Source organism: Anabrus simplex, chromosome 10, assembly GCF_040414725.1.
Source record: "Anabrus simplex isolate iqAnaSimp1 chromosome 10, ASM4041472v1, whole genome shotgun sequence".
In the NCBI taxonomy this organism is placed as follows: domain Eukaryota; kingdom Metazoa; phylum Arthropoda; class Insecta; order Orthoptera; family Tettigoniidae; genus Anabrus; species Anabrus simplex.
Genome location: NC_090274.1, coordinates 78,447,143 through 78,469,722, shown reverse-complemented (window position 1 = coordinate 78,469,722; position 22,580 = coordinate 78,447,143). Strand labels below are relative to the sequence as shown.

General features: G+C 38.3%; 1 non-coding gene across 1 annotated transcript in view; it reads right to left on the bottom strand.

Moving 5' to 3' along the window:
- The window catches only part of LOC136886570 (uncharacterized), a 48,932-nt gene that overhangs the window by 12,647 nt on the left and 13,705 nt on the right, over positions 1-22,580 (bottom strand). Inside the window, exon 3 of the transcript XR_011018766.1 lies at positions 9,559-9,641. This is a non-coding gene — a transcript (uncharacterized protein). The remainder of the gene's footprint in view (positions 1-9,558; positions 9,642-22,580) is intronic.

Genomic DNA, 22,580 nt, shown 5'->3' with positions numbered 1-22,580 from the left:
TATTTGCAGATGACATCATACTATGCAGCACTAATAGAGAACAACTTGAACTTAAACTAGAACACTGGAGAAAAGCACTGGAGGATAGAGGTCTTAAAATTAGCCGGAATAAGACAGAATACTTGTGCCTCGGTGGAAAGGGAAATTATAGTGTGAAAATGGATGGAAATCAACTCCTCGCAAGTAATTGTTTCAAGTACCTTGGATCAACTGTATCTGATGATGGCAATCCAGATCTGGAAATTACACACCGAATTCAGGCTGCCTGGTTAAATTGGAAAAGGCTGTCTGGTGTCCTCTGCGACAGGAGACTAAATGTCCAAGTGAAAGGGAGTGTCTACAAAAGTGCGGTGAGACCTGCCATGATATACGGTACAGAAACTTGGCCAATAGTACAATCGCAAAATAAGCGGTTGGATGTAGCCGAAATGAAAATGCTACGGTGGATGTGCGGTGTTACTAGGAAAGACCATATCAAGAACAACTTCATACGAGGCAGTGTTAAGGTTACTCAAGCATCACAGAAAGTTCAAGAAAGGCGGTTGCTCTGGTATGGTCACATTAAGCGCAGGGATGAGAACTATGTAGCAAGAAGGGTGCTTGACTTGGAGGTGAAGGGCAGGAGGGAGAGAGGCAGACCTAGAAGAAGATGGATGGACTGCGTGCGAGAAGACTTCGCAGAGAAGCAGTTAGCTGAAAACACCATTTGGGAACGAGGAAAATGGAAAAGACTTGTCAAAAATGTCGACCCCGCACGAGCGGGAAAAGAAGAAGAAGAAGAAGAAAACCTATCAGATGTAAGGCTTTTCTAGCGATTGCTCTATTAACCAGCGTTTCGTCTTAGGTCTGACACTAGACTCGTCAGAGTGGGATGTGTCAGACCCTACCCACTGACGCTAGGTGTATGCAGGTGAGCTTATCAAAAGCCTATATAAAAGGCACAGTCTGACAACTGCATACGGGAGATAAATCTCCACAATGGAATTATTGCCCGGCTAGCAATTGGTGCTTTTTATATAGGCTTTTGATAAGCTCACCTGCATACACCCAGTGTCAGTGGGTAGGGTCTGACACATCCCACTCTGACGAGTCTAGTGTCAGACCTAAGATGAAATGCTGGTTAATAGGGCAAACGCCTGAAAAGCCTTACACCTGATATGTTTTTGACATGCTCTATTGGTGAAAAATATCTAATTCTCTCCATGGGAATTTAGAATTTTCCATGCCACACCTTATACAAGCAAGTTATTTTTCACATGAATGACATATGTTTTGCAATTTTCTTTTAACACGACAAAGATATAAACATTTTATGACTTATATGCTTCAAGCTGGATCATCTATCGTGTGTATGGACGTAATAACTGAGTTTCTCACCTTAGATGTTAAAGTATTTTACTTCATGGTCTGAAGCACTATAATCCAATTTCATAAATTTGTACCATAATTTTTACTTTATTTTTAATCACTTCACTGTTGTATGTGTGCCATGTGTTTGATACTGTCTTTTGGATGTTTGCATTTTGTTTAAGTGTATCACTGGCTGATGATGACAGGTAATCAGTGTCGAAACTAGTACCACTCTTCCATGAACTGCATGTGATATAATTCACATCAATAAATTAGTATTGAACAGGTGGACCCAAAATACCTTTAATTCACTGACAAACATAAAGCAATCCTACCCATATATCTAATAATGCATAACAAATATGCACTCAGTGATAATAGAACAATGACTGACATTTTTGCAGATCATTATAAAGTAATTTTCTCACCATCTTCCGATCCCAATATCCCAATATGGGAATATTCAGATATCACACAAAATCCTCTTCACCTTGCCTTAGAATCCCCTCCAGCTCTTGACTCCCAACATCCCCTAAATGCTCCTATTACAGTCTAAGATATAAGAGACGCACTCAGGACTAAAAAACACTGCCCCTGGACTACATCAAATTACTTAACGACACATAAAAGAAACTCCACATTCCTTCCTACAACTCCAAAATGAAGTATACACCATAATTCTGCATACTGGATTCTTCCCCACCCCTCCCCCTAAATTGTGTACATGCCAAAATTTTGTCATTTTGAAAACCCCAAAAACTACCATCCCAATTAACTTCATATTGTCCCATAAATCTCCTAACAGTGTGTTCTGAAAACTTAGCTCACTGTATATACACCTACCTCAACTCCGTCCATCTCATACCTCAGTAACACGCCAGTTTCTGTCCTCAGCACTCCATACATGACCATGTCTTTCATATCTCTGTATCCATCACAAAATATTTACCTACAGAAATATGCACAGGCCATACCTTTCATGATGATGATAATGCCTTTCAACGGACTGATATATAAATTCCACCATCTTCCAGTTCCAATGACAATCACCAATTTCCTAGCCAAAATCAATATTCAAAAGACATTTACCTACAACTCTCCTATTAAAGCAGGACTACCACAAGGTTCCCCAATGTCACTGCTTTTGAGTGTCCTGTTTTGTACCAATATAACCCAACCTATACCCCACTTTCATTGTGTCAATTTGCTGAACACACAGCAATACTGGCTGTGGAAACCAATAACTGATCCTTGCAATCCCGTCAACAAACTAATTTACATGAACTCGAACAATGGCTCAATCTCTGATAAATCAACATTAATGTCAGCAAAAAAATGTACAATTTTTTCCTAATCGTAAAAGTAGATGCCGCCCGACTAACAAAGCCTTTCTAACCTTAAATAATATACTCTTGCTGTAACGACCACACTTACCTACCTACGTATAATGTTACAAAATTATTTTCAATGGCGTGTACATTTGGACCAAGTTTATAGAGGCATCCCACAGGATTCACCACTCCCCTGGCTGTTAGGTCAAACCGGAGAATTAAAATCCATACAAATTACACCTCCTAACCGCTTCCGAGTCAGACCACAGATAAATTTAAACTCAAAAAGGAATTATGCACAAATACAGATCGCCCATCTCTGGGCGAAGTTCTCCTTGGTGATTTTTCCTCAGAAATTATGTCAACTTGGCTTATTCACAAGAAGAAGAATTCGTTAATAATTTTATGTCATCGATTGTATACTAAAATTCAAACATATATAAATGTATCTAAGTAAAAAAAACAAAATAAATATATAAACATTGTTTTACTTTGAGAAAAACAGTGTTTTCTGACCTGTTCTTATATTTGTAGTGACTCAATACTTTAACAGCCGGCCCCGTGGTGTAGGAGTAGCGTGCCTGCCTCTTACCCGGAGGCCCCGGGTTCGATTCCCGGCCAGGTCAGGGATTTTTACCTGGACCTGAGGGCTGGTTCGAGGTCCACTCAGCCTACGTGATTAGAATTGAGGAGCTATTTGACGGTGAGATGGCGGCCCCGGTCTAGAAAGCCAAGAATAACGGCCGAGAGGATTCGTCGTGCTGACCACACGACACTTCGTAATCTGCAGGCCTGCGGGCTGAGCAGCGGTCGCTTGATCGGCCAAGGCCCTTCAAGGGCTGTAGTGCCATGGGGTTTGGTATGGTTCAATACTTTAACATGAAAACTATTTTTATTTCCGACAACATGTTTTACAAAGGCAGAAGAAAAGTTTTTAAATGTAGTTCCATAAAATATGTGAAATTAGCACACAACCCTAACTGAAACAAATATCTGTAAATGTAATTGGCCAAAGAGTCCATTTGTTAGACAGATGGCTCGCTCCCGTAGTAGGGAGAATGAAATAACTATTAAACGTTTTAGTTTAATTGGTTCATCTCTCTTTGCCTCTCTCTGCCTTTAAGAAAAAATCCACCAAGCAACAACCCACTCGGGTTATATTTGCAAAGATTGAGGAAGAACTTCCTCTGGGGGTACAGCAAGAGTGCCATAAGATGTCATGCAGTGCAATTTTTTGGTGCAAACACTGTAAATAATAATATTATTAATGCAAATGGAAATACACTTGATCTTATAATGAATTTTAACACATTAACAGTATATAGAGAAGAGTGCCCCTTAGTTAAGGAGGATAGTTATCATCCTGCAATTGTAATCACACTACTGTTAAACAGTGAGCGTAGCCATGTTTCACAACAGCCTAAACAATCTAAGCAGTTATTTGACTTTAGAGAGGCTAATTTCTTTCAAATGTATAAAATGTTTGAGCAAATGGATTGGTCTAAGATTGTAGAATTTAGAAACGCTGACCAGGCTGTTGAGTGTTTTTATGCTCAGGTACACTCCGCATTTTGTGAAACGGTACCAATGAAGAATTTTCACACAAAGAAAAATTATCATCCATGGTTTTTTATTTAGAAATTGAAGAGATTTCACTAACCCGTATGCACTCACCTTATTGTTCAATAGTATTGTCCAATCAAAACTTGAGTATTCGTGTATAAGTTGGTCTCCATGGTATGAATGATATAGAAATCAAGTTGAAAGAGTGCAGAAACGCTTTTAAAGATATCTTTATTATAAAAATATAAAAAAATTCCCTTTTAGAAATTATGTTTCAAATGAATTTTAGTTGAATGAATTTAAATATGTATCGCTAGAAAGTAGGTGTGTAATAGCTCAACAAATTTGTCTCTATAAGATTGTTAATGCATTAACTGATGACATCAGCTTGCTTCACGAGTTATGCTCTAATGGTAGAAGAATAAATTTAAGATTTCGGCAATTGTTCATAACTCCAGTCTCCAAAACTCTATATTTTAACAACTCTCCATTTATCAATATGTGTGAAACGCAATACCTTAATTAATAAATATCATATAGATCTTGACTTTCTGTATGAATATGACACATATGTAAATATATAAAAAGAACTGTACTCGTCAAAGTGATTTGTTAATACTGTATGTATAATATTTACATGATATGGTTATAGTTTATTTTTTAAATGTAGTAACAGACTTCTGTATATGAGATGCTGTTTCATCCATTTAATCATCTCATTTACATAGCATTTTCATATATTTTTCTTTGTATTTCTGTGTGATTCATGTCAAATAATTTGTAAAAACCATCTATAATTGGAGTGGGTCTCTATTGGTAGCATCTTTAATAAATAAATAAATAAATAAATAAATAAATAAATAAATAAATAAATAAAAAATAAATAAATAATAAATAAATATAATGCTACTAACTTTCAAAGTTCACATCTGACTATCATTCTTAGATCAGCCTTTTAGGCTGATGGCATTGGAGCGCTCACCTCGTATGTTAGTCTACAAAAACATGAAATGCTGCAATGTTTCAACATCACCTATGTCCAGTGAGCCTTAGATCAGCCCTTTAGGCTGATGACAGTGGAGTGCTAACTTCCTAAGTTACTCTACACAGATTTTATAGCTATCTTTCAAAACATTTTTTAAATTCTGAAGCCAAAACTTTAATCTCTAAGAGATGTAAACATTATGGTATGCAATTAGATGTCTCTAAATTTCAAATCTATAAGCTCAAAAAGTTAAAATCAACAAGTGAGTGACTCCGTGGTCGTTCAGATCTGAAATCGACCTCCATTATGTCCATATAAGCAATTCAAATGTGTTAGGCCTTACACCACATCCCTAGTCCCAAATAAACAATGTATACACACTATCATGTACAGAACTACAAGTTCAACTCCGATTCCCTCAGGTTGTCTTCCATTATGACCCTATCAGTATTAAAAGTTACACCATCTCCCTAGTCCCTTTAGCAAAATGTGTAGTCACCATCTTGTTCCAAGTCCAGCACCGAGTCTCGAATATCACCCTCCAATCATTCCCCTCTATAAGTAAAGCATACGTATTAAGCCTTACACCATGTCCCTACTCTCATTAGTACAATGTGTGGCCGAAATTTTGTTCCAAGGACCGCTCTGAGGGAGCTAATGCTTCTGCGCATTGCACAAAAGATAACTGGAGGTATGTTGTCAAGGTCGGAAGCAGTATTTTGAAGGCTGTTATTACCTTTATCACTGTGATGTAAAGGATGGAGAGGGAGAGTGGTAATGGCTTAGCTGTGTATGGGTACATATTCGCACTTTTCCCAGGCTCATTACTGCCAACTTTAAATTTATCACTGAACGTTGAGGCAATGGCCTCGGGGGAGGCAACTAATTTCATTAGAGTAGAATGCCCTTTGTGCTGATCTGCCGTATTAAGATATTAACACATGTCTTTGCTGTTGTTACCTATCTTGTTTACGTAGTTCTTATGTGCTTTGTGGATGAGTTCCCTGGTGGTATTCCTCACACATTTATATTTGTCCCACATAAGATTGCTTGTATTCGGTTTCCACTTCCTGTAAAGCATATTACTTTGTGTATCATTTGACTACTTCTTTTGTGATCTATGGAGAGTGTTTTGGCTAACGATGGGTAGATGGCTCCTTAGAAGTTATAATAGCAGTTTGCAGCCGGCTTTTTTGTAGTAATAGACTACTCTACTATATTTTTTACTGGTGCATTTAGTGGTAGCTGTAATTGCTAGGTGTTCAGAGGAACAGGGGATTACTGCTGTTTCCAGTACTGAGGATGGAGGGTTAAAAAGGACAAGAGTTTTCATTATACAGGTTGGTTCAGTAATCAATTATTCAAGGAACACATTGTAGAATCCTACAACGAAAGTTGCTGCTAATGGACTGATGGCAAGGTGCAGGAGGTGAGGGTGATCATGCTGCCAGGACATTTCCAAGATAAAATCACCAGCCCTATAGATACTTTTTAATCAATGTTGTATATGTTGTACATGGCTTAGAGACAGTAGTAATTCCTCATTGATGTCACTGGTGGAGTTTGGAGCTCGGTACATGGAACATAAAAGAAACTTCCTTTCAGCACACATGAATTCCACCCGAACAAATTCTGCCTACGTTTCCAGCAGCTCAAAGCGCATACAGTTGAAATCGGGTTTCATGGCAATAAGTGACATTCCCCCTGAGCTTTGCTAAATAATATGTATGACTTAGGTACCACTTCTATGTCATAGATTGACGAATTCACCCAGGATTCACTAACGCATACAATTGGTGGGTCTAAACCAGCAAGAGTGGCCAGAGCTGCCCGTCTACACTTCACATATTTCAGGCTGTGAGGACTAAATCAAAACACAGTAACTGTCCTGTTATGTGCAGTCCAATATTCTGAGTTGCTAACATAATTATTTACACTGCTTGATGTCATGTTAATAAATGATTCTGAGATTGAGGAGAACTATATTTCCAACATGACCATGTTTGCACCCCTGAGTTAATTTTCTATAGTATAGATGTATTCACCATCACACATGTTCTCTGGATGGGTGAATTAAAAATGTACATGTCACAAGTAGCTGATTAACATTATGTTTAGAATTACACATGTTATATAGGCATTTGAATGAGACTTCTGAGTTTGGTCCTGGGTTCAATTCCACATCTCCACTAAGAGCAACTGAACACATCTGAAGGTGGGGAAATAATATGGCAGGTTTGGCAACTCTGCTCCCTCCGGCAACCCTCCAAGTCCCCAGACCAGTTCCTACGGTGGACTGTAGACCTTCAAGTCTACGGCATGCCCAAGAATTAATCTCACATTTAGATACCACTAATACGTGCTTATTAATTTCTAAATCTGTATACAATTCTCTGTTTGTCAAGGAGTACTTTGATACTACTTTGCAGTTGTTATTACAATTAATACCATTAACAACACGACACAAACTCAAAGAACTCGTATCACTACAAAGAAGCATGCCACCAACTAGACCTATTTTCTGGTTATTTTGTTGTGATGAGCTGCAGATTCAAATATTCAAGAATAGCATTACTGGAAAACTAAACATTTGAATCCTTCACTTTCATTCAACAGAGCCAGACAAGGGGCAGAATATACTTTCCACTACCTGAACACTGAGGATGAAGAGGCCAACCTCTCACTCTGAATCAATCCCACTTTTCCTTTTGTTTACCCACTTCATTTACCCTACCAGGATGCTTTTCTCAAACAGGTTGCTTACCTGTTACTCATGACCATATTTCAGTTTTAATGATTTGATAGTTCTTGGAATACTGTGATGAGTGAGTCAGTGGTGTTTTCCATTTCTACCATACATTGCCCGTGATTGTGCAGAAATCAGGTACCACTTACACTGTCAGGTGTAAGAACAAAGATTGTGAAAGAGCAACAGGACGCCAAGTTAAATGTTGGAGAGCAATAAAGACTTGACATTTGGACACTGAAATATCTCCAGACTGCATGGAGCAGTGTTTATAATGAGGTGATAGAGGTGAAGAAGAATAAACAAAATACAGATGATGGAATACAACACACCAGCCACTGTGGATCATTGCTGGATTTAAAGCCACTGGATCCCAAGATCAAATTTTCAAAGGTCAGAATAAATTCTGAGTATGAAAAGAGAATTGAGTACATCAGAACATGGTTATAACTGCAAATAATCAGGACATAAAATATAAGAAAGGTTCCAGGCAGGTTTTTGATGTTATTCTTCCATCTGAAACAACATTAAAAATATGTACCTATTAACACCAAGATAAAAAACTACTATGATATCATACGAGCCATTACATTTCATGGCCTTGAAATTTAACAAGCCGCTCAAGGCAACAGTAAATTTATTGATATCATAGAAAGAAGGTATTTGCAAAGTGTCACTAATGAAAGAAATAGGGGTTTCAAAAGAATGATCATAAAGACAAACAGAGGTATGAAAGGAATCAAGTGCCTAGTACACAGCAGGTTGAATCTCTGGATTGGTCATGTTGCAAGAATGGCCAACGGCAATGTCATGGTCAACCAGACACCCCAACAACACCTATTACAATATGGAGAAAAGAACTGGGATGGTAATATTACTACCCATTGTACTGGCTCAGATACTGTGTGGTGGCAACTAGGCGGCCTGCTGATCACTAGATACTACAGGCTGATTTATTTTAATTTTGTGGAATTTTCTCACGAGCCATGATCAAACAAACAAGTTCGGACTATGAGTGAAGTACTATCCGCACACTTTATTTTGGTGCATTTACATCCTAGTGCTGAATCGGTCGACCTCGGCGATCTTCGAGATTCATACTGGCAACCTTTGAAACACAAACTATGAATCGCTTAAGCATCGTTGTGCGACATCTGGCGTAAACTTTACGTACCGTACTGGTACTGTTGTTGTTTACACATCAAAGTCAAAGTATAGAATTCATGCTAGGAACAAGATTCGCATCGAGAGATATGTTTTATAATGTTATATAATGTGTATGTGACATAGTTGTTGGCTTAAGATGATAACGGTTTAGAAATTTCATATCGATCGATCATATTCTCAATTCAATTCAGATTTCATTTTCATTCAGTTGGCAGCACCAGGCAGCACTAAAAGTGTGCGGACAGTACAGGAGACAGAATTCGAGAATGATCTTGATGGACCTGTGCTCACCTTGGGATATCAAGGATTTCAGTCCATCTCCTGTCTGCAGAGGGAGCTACTGAACATATAAAATGCAAATTCCATATTGTCGAGGGTTAGGGGTGTAAAATCTATTTAAGCTAAACAGTACTTACATGTCTTCTTCTTTGAAACTAGCGACCAACTGACCTACTGTGTGTTCATCTACAGTTACTTCATTCTTAATATTGCTGGAAGGCTGTAAGGAACAAATATGCAAAACAAAGTAAGAAATTTAGATTAAACAGATAACTAGAGTACAAGTTTATAAATAGACATGACAGCTGACAAAAAAAACTGCATAATTGCACAATAAGAATATCAATTTATTCTCCCTATGTAAAAAGGAAACAAGTGTTAAGTCAAAATTATATGAAGAATAGGAAACAAGAAAAGGAACTCATAATAAGATGAAGAGGACAGCACTGGAAGAGGGAGAAAAAGAAGAAGAAAAACTTAAAGGACAATTATAATCTCTTCACTTTTTTCCTCTCTTCCTACAACTTCCTGTCATTATGTTCATTCCATCATGTGTTCTTAAATGACTGGTCACTTGTTTGTTTCTTGTGTTCCCACAGATGACTCTGATTGTCAGATATATACACATTGGATTTTAACTTGAGAAAGGTCAATTTCTTGTGTACCATGTTCACGTTCGTACAACAAACAGTCAGTTGTTGGACTTTTCATTGACTCTAGACAATATTAATATAGACTTACAAAATTTACATTCAGATTTTAAAGGACAATGCTGGCCGTGTTTTCTATGGATAGGAAGTACACTGCATTCCCGGAAGCCCCAGAATTGAATCTCGGATAAATCAAAGATTAATATCAGACTCTGAAGGCTAGTTGCTGGTCCAGTCAGGCTGTATGAGAGCAAAGAAGTTGTTAATTGATAGAGAGGTAGAGTCGTTAGTCTAAAAAGCCAAGAATAATGGCCAAGAAAATTTGTCTTGCTCACCACACACTGACTTATAAACTGCAGGCCATCAGGCTGAGCAGGGGTCGCATGACAGGGTAATGCTCATCAGAGCTGTAGAGCCACAGGTTTTGGTTTGTTCTTAAAAGGACTCTGTTCAGAGAGTTTAAAGCTACCTAATATGTTTCCTAGACATGACCAGAACAGCACCACCTTTTTAAAAAATTATCATTCAACTGAAGTAGTCGACACTTGAATTTGTATGCAATGTCAGATTAATGTTATCTCTCTGGTTTTTTGACAGAGAGAAAACTTACGCTTTGCTTCCTCACAAGTGAGCGTTCCACACTTGTAACAAAGGTGACAGGATTCAATTTAGGTAAATGTCATTGATTATTTCATCAACAGAGCAATATTCAAATGAATTCACCAATCTAAACGTTACTAATGGCAGTTGAAGGATCATAAAAAATGCCGTATATTTTGAAACTAACAACTAGCAAAAGAGCAGAAACTCCCACTTTCCTGTGTAGCAAATGCGGCAAAAAAAATCAAGGATCCAAAGCACATGGGCAACACTTCCCCGGAAAAATATCAAGGCTCAATTCTTCTCAGATGAGTCTTTTCAGGAACGGTTGCATCTATGGATATGCCACGAGGCACATGTAAAATTATATTAACTTTAATGTAAAATTTTATACCGGAAAGGCAACCCCATTTTTTCACAACAACAAAGCTTTAAACAACAATCTAAATTAACTTCATGAGAAGAAACCTGCTGGAAACAGGCGATTCTCCAGACATATCTATAAAATATTTCCAATTGGATGGTCACGTGAAGATTACGTAGGCCACAGGTGGATGAAAACAGAAATGATGTTTAATTAGCTCTAGAAAATGAAGGCGATCTGGAGTACGGGAGATAAGATGGTTGGAAATTTAAGAGTGACAACACTGCTGATGAGACGCCATGCAATGGAATCTAATAATCTCACTGACAGCACACGTTACTTGTATACCTACCTTACCTCAGAGCATACCCTCTCACATCACAAGCATGCAAACTGGCATAATGAAAACAGCCTCGGGTTAGCCGGCAATCTAAGTCAGTGTTGCCACGATGTTTTTTGAAACAGGAACATTGGAATTGGATCAAGACTGATTCTGCCAGAGATCGTACAGCACGAGAGTGTCCTCAAGGTCTTCAAGAAGCTTGCAGCAAAACTGCATAGCCTTACAGGACACTGGCATGGTGGGTAGAAGTCTTTAACGAGGGACATGAATAAGTTGCAGATGTGTGTCAGCCAGGTCATCCTAGTGTCAGTGAAGGAAAAGTGCATGTTCTTGCCGTGTTAATGGACACTGGTCGATGTCATATGACGTGTGAGCTGGCCCAAGACACCACGTTAGCGAATACGACTGTGCTTCACATTAGATGGCACTATTTCATCAAAATGAGTTCAACGTGATTGAACGAAAATGCAGAAGTAATTACGATACAAGGCTGCTCGTAACCATCTGGAGTACTGTGAGTACAAAGGAGAGGCTTTCTTATGCAATATCATTATGCTGGATGAGACATGGGCTAAATTGTATGAGCCACAGCTGAAATGCTGATCGAAATAATGGCATTATTAAGGGAAACCGCAAAGATTGAGAGTTCGAGAGAACCCCAGCCATATGAAAGTTATTGTTATACTCATGTATGACTATGATGTTTGTATCCTAATGCACACTGTTCCTACAAAGCATACCGTCAATGCGTATTACCCATCATTTTCCACGACAACGCACGGTCGCATACAGGGCAAACGTGACTGATTAGTTCGGTCGAAGGGGCTGGGAATTGTTGTATCATTTACCATAATCCACAAATTTAAGGCGTTGTGACTCTGACTTGATTCACTAGATGAAGGAACCACTTCGGGGCCATTGGTCCAGAACTGTTTCAGAGATTCGTCAGGCAGTAAACTGCTCCATTCGAACTATCAACAAAACAAGTGCTGCAATAGATATCCTATGATGTCCACATTGTTGGTAACAAGACGTACACAATGCTGGTGAATACTCTGAAGGACAGTAAATCGTGGTATAACATTGATATCATTTGTATGAGTTGTAATTGAATATTTGCTACTATTAAAGTTCCAACCCAATAAGTTTCTAATTACAAAATGCTTCATGATGCTCCGGCACAGATAGGTCTTATGGCAATGATGGGATAGGTAAGGCCTAGGAGTGGAAAGGAAGCAACCTTGGCATTAACTCATTGGCACTGACTTACGGAACCATTCCTTACACCGCAAATTTGGACCGAGCACCTACATACGGAACTGTTCCGTACCAACCTATACACTTTAGTTACTAGCAAGTGATAAGTCTTGTGCCGCATGTAGATTACTCTTTGAAGTTCAGTGAAACTTCTACACTAGTGTCCACAAGATAAGCATAAACACTAATCGAGGCCATACCGCCTCATAGGAATGTCAGACGGATTGCTGAACAAACGGAAGCTGAATCACACACCATATGTCACACAACTTCTCTAAAAAACAGTTTCAATAAGGTTCTGATAGCTAGGGTAGAGATCGGGCCAGGTAGGAAGACACCCGGTTAGGGGAAGTGTGCGAGTGAGAAAGCAGAGCCGTGGGAGCGAGAACGCTGACTTCCCCTTCTCGGTCAGTGTTGTGGCGACGTACAGTTGACCCGAAATATTTGTTATAACGGACATGTAACACTCCGCAGATTTTCAGCTAGTGGATTTCCCTTCCAGCTGTAAATTACAGACACAGGCACCTAGCCGAAACGAATTTATTTAGAAGTGTTACAGAAGGTGGATAGATTTAAGGAGTTAGAATATAATTTAACCTCTTATTGTAGGAGCTGTCAACATCGTTCTCGTGTATCAATTTGCGTAGTCCTCATTTTAAATTATAATTTGATGTAAAATTAATTTTACGACGCTGTAGATGTACAGTGTAGAATATGGTTTGCTATAACACCAGGCTACATAACCTGAGCCAAGCCATGTAAAAAAGTCGATAATTATAATAATAATTATTTTAATAATAATAAGATAATATATATCAAGAATGAAACATACTATAAGAAAATTGAAAAACTCTCTGATACGATGCGAAGAAGGAGGATAACTTTTTACGGTCATCTTCTCCTCAGTACGAACTCTAATAGATTAACCGAACAAATCTTTGACTTCTTCCGTAACCCAAAACAAAACTGAACTGGTTTAAAGGAACTGAAAATGACCTGATAGAATTAAAAATTACAGAAAATTCACTATTCGGTCGCACAGCTAAAGTAATAACTAAAGAAGAAAATATAAGATTCCAAAGCAAATCTACATTAAAAGCCAAATCTATTATCTCTGAAGATGAGAGGACACGAAGATCAGAAGGAATGAAGAAATCCTGGGCACTAGGAAAAGAACAACAACATACCCCAATGAGGGTGGAACGAAATAATAAATCAAAAGACCTGCACCTGGCGAGCTGAATATGTCCTCGGGCACTTCCGACACAAAGAGCCATTGTCACTTTACGTGAGCTGGAGTTGGGAGCACGATCTACTTCCTTGTTGTGATATGATGCGTATTCAATCACTGCGAGTTGGAAGATTAGGAATAAGCATATCTTTCACCCACTTAAGAAAAATGTCACTATTCATGTCAATCGTGCTTGTCGTCACTCTTGCTGCAGACTTCCAGATTAGCAGTTCTCTATGAAACCCATTTCACCGCCAGCATGAACAGCTATAAGTCTTTTTCCTTTTGACATGGACGACTATATAGCGGATATTGAGTTATCAGACCAGCCTTTGATGCATGGATGCATGGGACGTATGCATATAGTTTTCATCCATGTACACTATAGGCCTATCCTCCACCCGATACTGGGCAATTTTTTTCAAATAAACAGATCATTTGTATTTTTGTTACGTTTTTCGATTAGGATGCGCTTCTTAGTGTTAGTTTTTTCCAGTGATATCCTAATGATCGAAGGAATTGCTTGAGACTAGTACTGGGACCTTTGAACTTTAAGTCTTTCTCTACCTTTGCACGAATTTTTGAAGCTGTAGGTAAACATTTTTCATCAATACAAAATCTTTTAACAATACGACGTACGGCACCTTCGTCAAAGTCGTCCATTCTAGTAATATTCTTTGTGCGCATTCTGTTTTTTTGGAGTTTCAAACAGATTATCCATAGGTTTTCCTACTTCTAACGCTTTTCGTTTTTCGCTCTTAATCCGTGCCACAGAACTTTCTGACACTCCAACAGCTGCTGCTACTCTTTCCTGCACTTTCCTACAATCTACCACAAACTTTTCTTCCCTTGCTTCCCTTTGCATAAAGTCTATAACGTTCAAGATCGCTGCATGAGTCCGACTCTTTAGCACCTTAAGGTGCAGGCTACTTTTAACGCCTTCCATACTGTCAGAGATAGGCCTAACGTACACCACCACTAAACAGTTACTAGACAACGAGAAATTAGAAAGGAGCGCGGGACAGCTGAGTGTGAACTTATGCACTGAACTGTCCTTGTAGCAGGAGCTCTGTTAGGAGGGGATGTACTACGCGGGGTAGTCCAAAGTGCGCTCCCAGACGTCTTCCTAGCTGGCCCGATCTTTACACCTTTGCCAACAACTAAGAATTTTTGGCAATGTCTTCCACAAAAAAGTATGCTGTTAACAGGGTGTATGGTTACCCCTAACGGCCACACATGCACCGCAGCGACGTGGCATGCTCTCTATCAGATGGTCCAAGAGCTCTTGTGGAAGTCGATCCCATTCCTCCGAAAGGCCAATGCGAATGTCTTGGAGGGTCCTTGGTAGAGGCGACGGGATGCAATTCAACTCCCTAATGCATCCCAGGCATGTTCTATAGGATTCAGAACCGCAGACCTCGCCGGCCAGTCCATGCGATGAATGTCTTCCCCAGCCACAATTTCTTCCACCAGAGCAGCGCGGTGCGGTGGGGCATTATCTTCCGTTAAGTGCAAGTTCGGACCAACCTAACTACTGAAGAGTCAAACATGTGGTCTCAGTACCTCATCAATGTCTGTCCGAGCGCTAACAGTGCTCCTCGGACTACTCATGAATATGTGCAGGTCCGTACGGCCATTCAACATGACACCGCCCCACACCATGACGCCACCATCACCATACTGGTCCTCTTCCACGATGTTCCTGTGGTTGTATCGGCTACCTGGTGCTCTCCAGATTAATGTGCGACGGGAATGGTTCTGCAAACTGAAGCGGGATTCATCTGTGAAGAGAACATGCCCCCATTCATTCAGGGTCCAGTTTCGATGTTGATGGCTCCAAAGTAAAAGGGCCCGTCTCTGTGCAGGAGTGAGCGGGACGCACACCGCTGGACGTCGGGCAAACGGTCCTGCTGTTCTGAGCCTCCGGTAGACAGATTGCCGGGAAACGGCAACCCCTGAGACAGCTGAATGCTCCACTGACAATTGTCTTGCAGATGCATTGCGATTTCATCAGGCGGTTAAGGCCAAATATCGGTCATGCTCTGGGGTGGTTACTCTTGGTCGACTTGGTACTGGCCTACGAATAACATCTCCTGTGTCTCGAAACTGTCTCCAAAGCCGGGAAATGAAACTTTGTGGCATATTCAAGGATACGACGACGAGTATTCTACCCTGCAAAACGGGGTCCAAATGGCGCCGTTGTACCATTATGTTGTCACGATCACCACCGTGCTACACTCCGCACACTATAACAGGGAAATCACGACTGAGGGAATATGGGGCGTAGGCACTTGCCGCTAGTCAAAGCTGGGAACACTCCTCTCGTATACAGAGCGAACACATAAGGTTGGCAGGTGCATATCACAGAGATGAGTTTTATAAGGTTCAACCTCTTCAATACAAATTACGAGTAGTATAAGATATTATTTACAACATTTACTTAATAATTCTACCGGCTTCGACATTTAAATATTATCATCAGCAATAAAATACATTAATCACACAATTAAGAAAGGACATGATAATTAAAATTGATGTTATGATATATATACATAATTAACAATAAAATATTAAAGAGCTTTGACATGTTGTCGACGTATAAACAGTCTCTTGAAACGCTTATTTACACTGTGTGCTGAATAAAATAGTAAAAAACTTATAGCAATCTCTTGATACACTGTTTCTGTTGATCTGTTTATGTGCTAATACTCAAATCATTACGCCATATTTACGGTTGCATTTGAATCTTTGGCGTTAATTTTTCCGTCCTTTAAGACAATTGTTCTTCAAATGTTGTCAAAGTGGAAACATAATTTTAGTTGACAACACCTTGTTCAAGTAAAGAACTTGTAGAAATACGCGTTAGTATATCTCAATACACTCGTCTCAAATGGCTTACTGTGTTCGTTAAAATTATACAATGATGTATTAAAAAAATTATAAAGTAAGAAACGGTTAAAGGTAATTGGTTGTCCTTCCGTCCTCTCCTCCGATGTAATACAGATGAACTAAAACTTCCCAGTTCAATCGGAAGGATTTGAATCAGCCTGATGCTAAATCAAAACGAAGGATTTATAAGCATTAGAATGTAATGGACCTGGACAAGCTAAAGTGTGTGTAATATACGGTATATGTGGCTCATCTTGGACAGCATGTTGAGTAAACACAGTTTGTGAGAAGATACGGACTAATACTGATGGGAGGAGTGTAGTGAGGTACGTTATATCATGTGGGGAGAGGGGAAAGGGAGGAGCGGTCTTGGGGAGGAGAGCATAGGAGGAGGGGTTTAAGGAGGGTCTTGTGAACAGTGTTGTAGGGGTTTGCAACATGATAGGGTATTGTGTATCGTGATAAATACTGACAGTCTATTCGGAAGATCGACACATCTAAAGGTTTTCATTACAAAATGAAAGAGAATTTTAGTTTCTTCTGAGATTTCGTTCACGTTCGAATTGGAGTTCCAGAACTGATCCAAGTGAATGAAGAATTTTTCTGTGACGTCGAGAACGGAATAAATTATTTTTAACTACTAGTTTCAAAACTTATCAGTTCGATATGCGATTTTAGTGTTATGTTTCTTCAAAATATTTGTAATTCTGTAAATATCTTCATTCAAAATAAAGGCTGAATAGTTTTCTCTAAGTTATAGTTAAAGTTGACTTTAGGAAATATCTGCGTTTTTTGATAATGCGCTCTATAAATTATTACCCGTTGTATTTAGCTACGGAGCGAATTGTATGTAACTCTTTCTTTAGACATTCTTTATTTAGCGGAATACTGAATGCCCAGTCTGCCATACTGCTGCAGGTAGCACATTTGTGTGCTTTGGGATGGAAAGAATCTTTCTCGATGGTGGTAGCTGTCTGTGTCAGTTTCCTGTAAATATTGTATTCATTAGAAGAAGAAGTCTGTTTAACGTGAGATCTAGAAAATTTATGCTTCCATTTGACTCAGATTCCAGAGTAAACTTTATCTGCGGATCATTATTGTTTAAATTGTTACGGGGGAAACCTGTATCAATAACTCTTTCGTAAAGGATAACGAGATTGTAACCTACAAACCTGGTCCAATATTTTATGTTCGCAAAATCACAATTGTTAATAATTGCCGTATGCTCTAAATAGTGACTGTATATTTCCGCAAATATCCCTTAAGCCGGCGACCCCACAGCCAAGCCATCCTGCTGATGTATCCAATTATTAAAACGGAAGAAATTATTTTTAACTACTAGTTTCAAAATTTCCATGAAATCTTGGATCTCGAATTGACTGAGGTTACTATATTTATTTAAATTATTTGGGATAATAGGAAAAATTGTCTTAGTATTGATACCCGGATACATATTGTTATGTCGAAAGAAATCAACGAGTGGAAAGGCTGTATTTCAAAGCTATCTAGTTGTTTAATTAACTCAATGGTATTTTTTCACAGATTTATTTGATAGAAAATTATAATTCTTTCGTAGAAAATTTTGGATAAATTGTTTTAATTTATACAATGGGCTTGGCCTGTAATTGATGAGTGAGCGTATATTGACACCGGCCTTATGGGTCTTAGGTAAAGCTTTCGCTACTGGTAGTCCGGGGTTCATAGTTATTAGTTTTGTCTTCTCTTCTTCTGTAAATACAAATTACGTATTTTTTAGGGTTGATTTTAGGAGACGTTGTATCTGTTTGGTCGGATATTTTTAGTAACCGTAAAAAAAGGTTCTTATTGAAAAATTCTTTGGTTTCTTTGGTGTAATCTGTTTTTTTCCCTTTATAACTGTTGTATTCCTTTCATCTGTCCTAGTGATAATGATGTTCCTATCTTTAATTATGTTTTTGAGGTTTATTACCTGTTCCTGTTCTACAAAATATTTTAGGTTTCTATTGTTACTAGTAGGTAATATTCTTCTTTTTGATATACGGATTTTGTTCAGTTTTCTCCTAATATCGAATATGAACACATCTTGTATTTCCGGGGGCATTTTATTAACAGCTACTTCACACTCAATATTAATTTTGGCAGAGGCATTTATTATATTCATGTTCGGCCAATTGTGTTTCCGACCTTTTTCTGGTATCAGGTTTTCCTGCTCTGTTAGTACTGCTTTTGACAAATTTATAATGGGAGGGTGAAATTTCTCAGTCATGTTGTTTAAATAGTTATGATTTTCTGTTTCCCTTTTTGTACCCATTTTTCGTCACATTAGCCTTAAGTGACTAACTTAATATGTGTTATTTATTTACCTATTTACGAATCAAAAATTATTCTATTTCAAGTATTTTATTAAATGACAAATCAAATGTAAATTTAGACATAAAGAAATATTTTATTCTTTTTAGATGCAAATAAGGATTTAAGTACCAAGAGCAGAGCTGATTTAAAATTTCAGCATATAGTGACTAATTTAATAGATTTTATTCATTTATGATTTGAAAATTTCCTTTAAAGTCTGTAATAAATGACATGGTAAGTAAGTGAAGTTGAAACACAAAGATATATTTTAAAATTTTTAAGATTTATACTGTATATAATTGTCCTGTTGATAAGTATATTTGTACCAATGTACAAAGTCCGAAGATTATTGACGTTTTGGCACCACTGAAGAAGAGAGTAGTTAGCTCTAGAAACATGTACGGTATTTAAGTATAATAAAATATGTAAAGTACTGACAAGGCAAGAAAGTGTTCAGAAATTTGAATGTAAGTCAATATGGACAGGATTAACCAACATGGTGAAAATAATCAATGCTAATAATATTTTCGCCATAAAATGGAAAGACAGAAAGGATGTGCATTTACTTTCAACTGTTGATAAGGACTTGGACTTTGATGAGAAAGTTCAAAGAAAATGAGGTGGAGGAGAGGAAGTAGTGAAAAACCCCAAGGGTATTGAAAGATACAACTGGAAAATGAATGCAGTATATCCTCAAGACCAAGTCCTTGCCTGTTTCCTCGGAACGCGATGGAGTGTCAAGGGTTATATATCTGTTGGATATGGATATTTTCAATTCATACATTGTGTTCATGAAGGTTACTGGCAGGTGCCTGCATTATAACAGAATCTCTCACAGCATTTGCCGAGCGACTGTTGCAGAGTGTTGTTCTCCCCAGTAGGACAACAAAAGGAAGAACGCCCAGTCAACACAGCAACCTGCGGCTACAGGCAAATGCACGGGGACATTTTCCAGTGTCTATTCTTCCAACAGAAAGGAAAAAGCATCCTTCTAGGCCCTGCAAAGTTTGCAAGGGTCATAAAATATGGTCCGAAGTGAGGTGGCAATGTGAAAAATGTGGTATTTCACTCCATCTGGAGAGCAGCTTCAAAAAATATAACATGATGATTCACTACTGAAGACTGAGAAACAGTTAATGACCAGTTAGGCATTGACCTATGATGTATATAGCTTTGAAAATAGGCCAGTTTTTGACCAATCCTCAATATACAAAATTTAAACAAAATTTTCAAAAATAAATAGTTTTCTGTCCCTGTAGGTTAGACTATTAGTCAGGTTCCAATGGGTTAATTAAAGTATAGTTTCAAAATTTACCTGATTTAAAAGTGGGAAACCACAGAAAACCATCTCTGGAAGAATGGCTGAAAGAGAAGTGCAAGGATGTTCAAGGATTTAGGTCCTACGTAATGTAGAAACTGCATGCAGTTAAATCAAGGAAGCCTTTGAAGAAAGGAAAACTAGATAAGAAAGAGTAGTGATAGGTGATACGACAGTGCCAATGGATTGGATATGGAGGAACATAGTCAACAGCTTGCTCATAATCCTATGAAACTGCAGTTCAATGATTGGGCTCATTTCATATGTGCATCCTTCCCACTGTATCCAGCAAATCCCCTCAACAACAGCTCAGCTGGAAAATACTTCTAGCAAAAAAAAAAAATTAATACAAAGCAGAAAAATGGCAGGTACATATCCCACACCAGTATCAAGGTAAGGAAGTAGATGATAGGGTTCCGGAAAAATAAGAGACTGTTGGTGCTGATGAAATGGTAGTCCCAAATTTGAGGTCAGATTTTGAGAAGTTTTCAAAGACTGAGTATAAACAAGGCACCATGAATTGATGGCATATTCTCAGAATTACTGACTGCTGTAAGAGAAACCAGCATGGTGAGGTTATTTCCTTTAGTGTACAAGATACGTGGAAAAGGAGAATTGCCATACTGTTTCTGGCAGAATGATGTCCTATCTATTCCCGAGGAAATCGCAGCATTAGTTTAGTATGGACAGACAATTTGACACTGAGTTTGAGGACATCAATTTGGCTACAGAAGAAATGTAAGAACACATGAAGCAATCCTGACTTTACGTCTGATCTTAGAGGATTGAATTAGGAAGGACAAGAACACCTACATAGTGTCCATAGAACAACAAAAGGGATTCATTAACACATACCAAGAAAGAAGAATAATTTGCAATCTGCACAAAAATCAGTCTGCTGTGATAAGAATTGAAGACTGTGAGAAAGCAGCAGTATTCCACAATGGAGTGAGGCAGGACTGGAGGTTCCCCTCCTTTACAAGAAAGTGACAGTAAAGAAAATCAAAATCAAAGAGGAATTTGGAAAGGGTATAGCAATCAAAGGAGAGGAAATCAAATTTCTGAAGTTTGCCCATGATATTGTTATTATATCTCAGTCTGCAGGAGATCTGGAGAAATTGAAGAATCGTACAGACAGAGTCTTGGGGAAGGATACAAGACCAAAATAAATAAATCCAAAACAAAAGTAATGGAGTGGAGTAGAACGAAGTCAGCTGATGCAGAAAAAATTAGATTAGGATATGAACTTCTAAAGGTAGTAGATTAATATTGTTACTTGGGTAGTAAATAAACAAATTACAGGAGAAATAATGTGGACATAAAATGCAGACTGCAGGCTAGCACAAACAAGGAAGGCATTTCTTCAGAAAACAAATTTGCATCTTTCAAACTGTGATAAACAGATTACTTAGATGTTTTTGAAAACATTTATCAGGAGCATGGTGTTGTATGGAAGGAAAACATAGACAATAACTAGCTTGTGAAAAAAAGAGGGTAGAAGCTCCTGAAATGTAGTGTTAAAGAGGAATGCTCTAGGTGAGTTGGGTAGATCGAATCATGAATGAAGAGATATGGAATTAAATTGGTGAGAGATCAATTTGGCTAAATTTGACAAGAATAGATAGAATGATAGGACATATTTTAAGACACCCAGGACTTCATCAGTTGGTTTTCGGGGGAAGTGTAGTTGGTAAGAATAGTAGGGGTAGACCAAGATATGAATATTACAAGCAGATCAGAGCAGATGTAAGGTGTAGTAGTTTCTAAAGATGAAAAGGAACACCACAGGATAGGGGCACATGAAGCGCTGCATGAAACCAGTCTTTGGACCGATGACTCTCAAACAAAAACAAGTGAAAAACTGTGTCCTGGTTAACAGAGACTGCAATTCATTTCCAAGAGGACATGCTGAGAACACGGTTATATTCATTAAGCAAGATGAACAAGCCAGTCCAGCGCACTTATAAAATAGACTGTATTTAAGTCAAATATGGTCATACTGTATTAAACCTTTCTCCTCATCACCCAGAATTGAATCACATTAAGCTGATATGGGCAAGTGTCAAGAATGACATTTCTGAACAAAATGTGATGTTCAGAATGGAAGTATTTCTATAATATATGGTGAACAAATTGCTTCTATTACAAATGAGGACTGGAAGTAAAATTGGTGAGA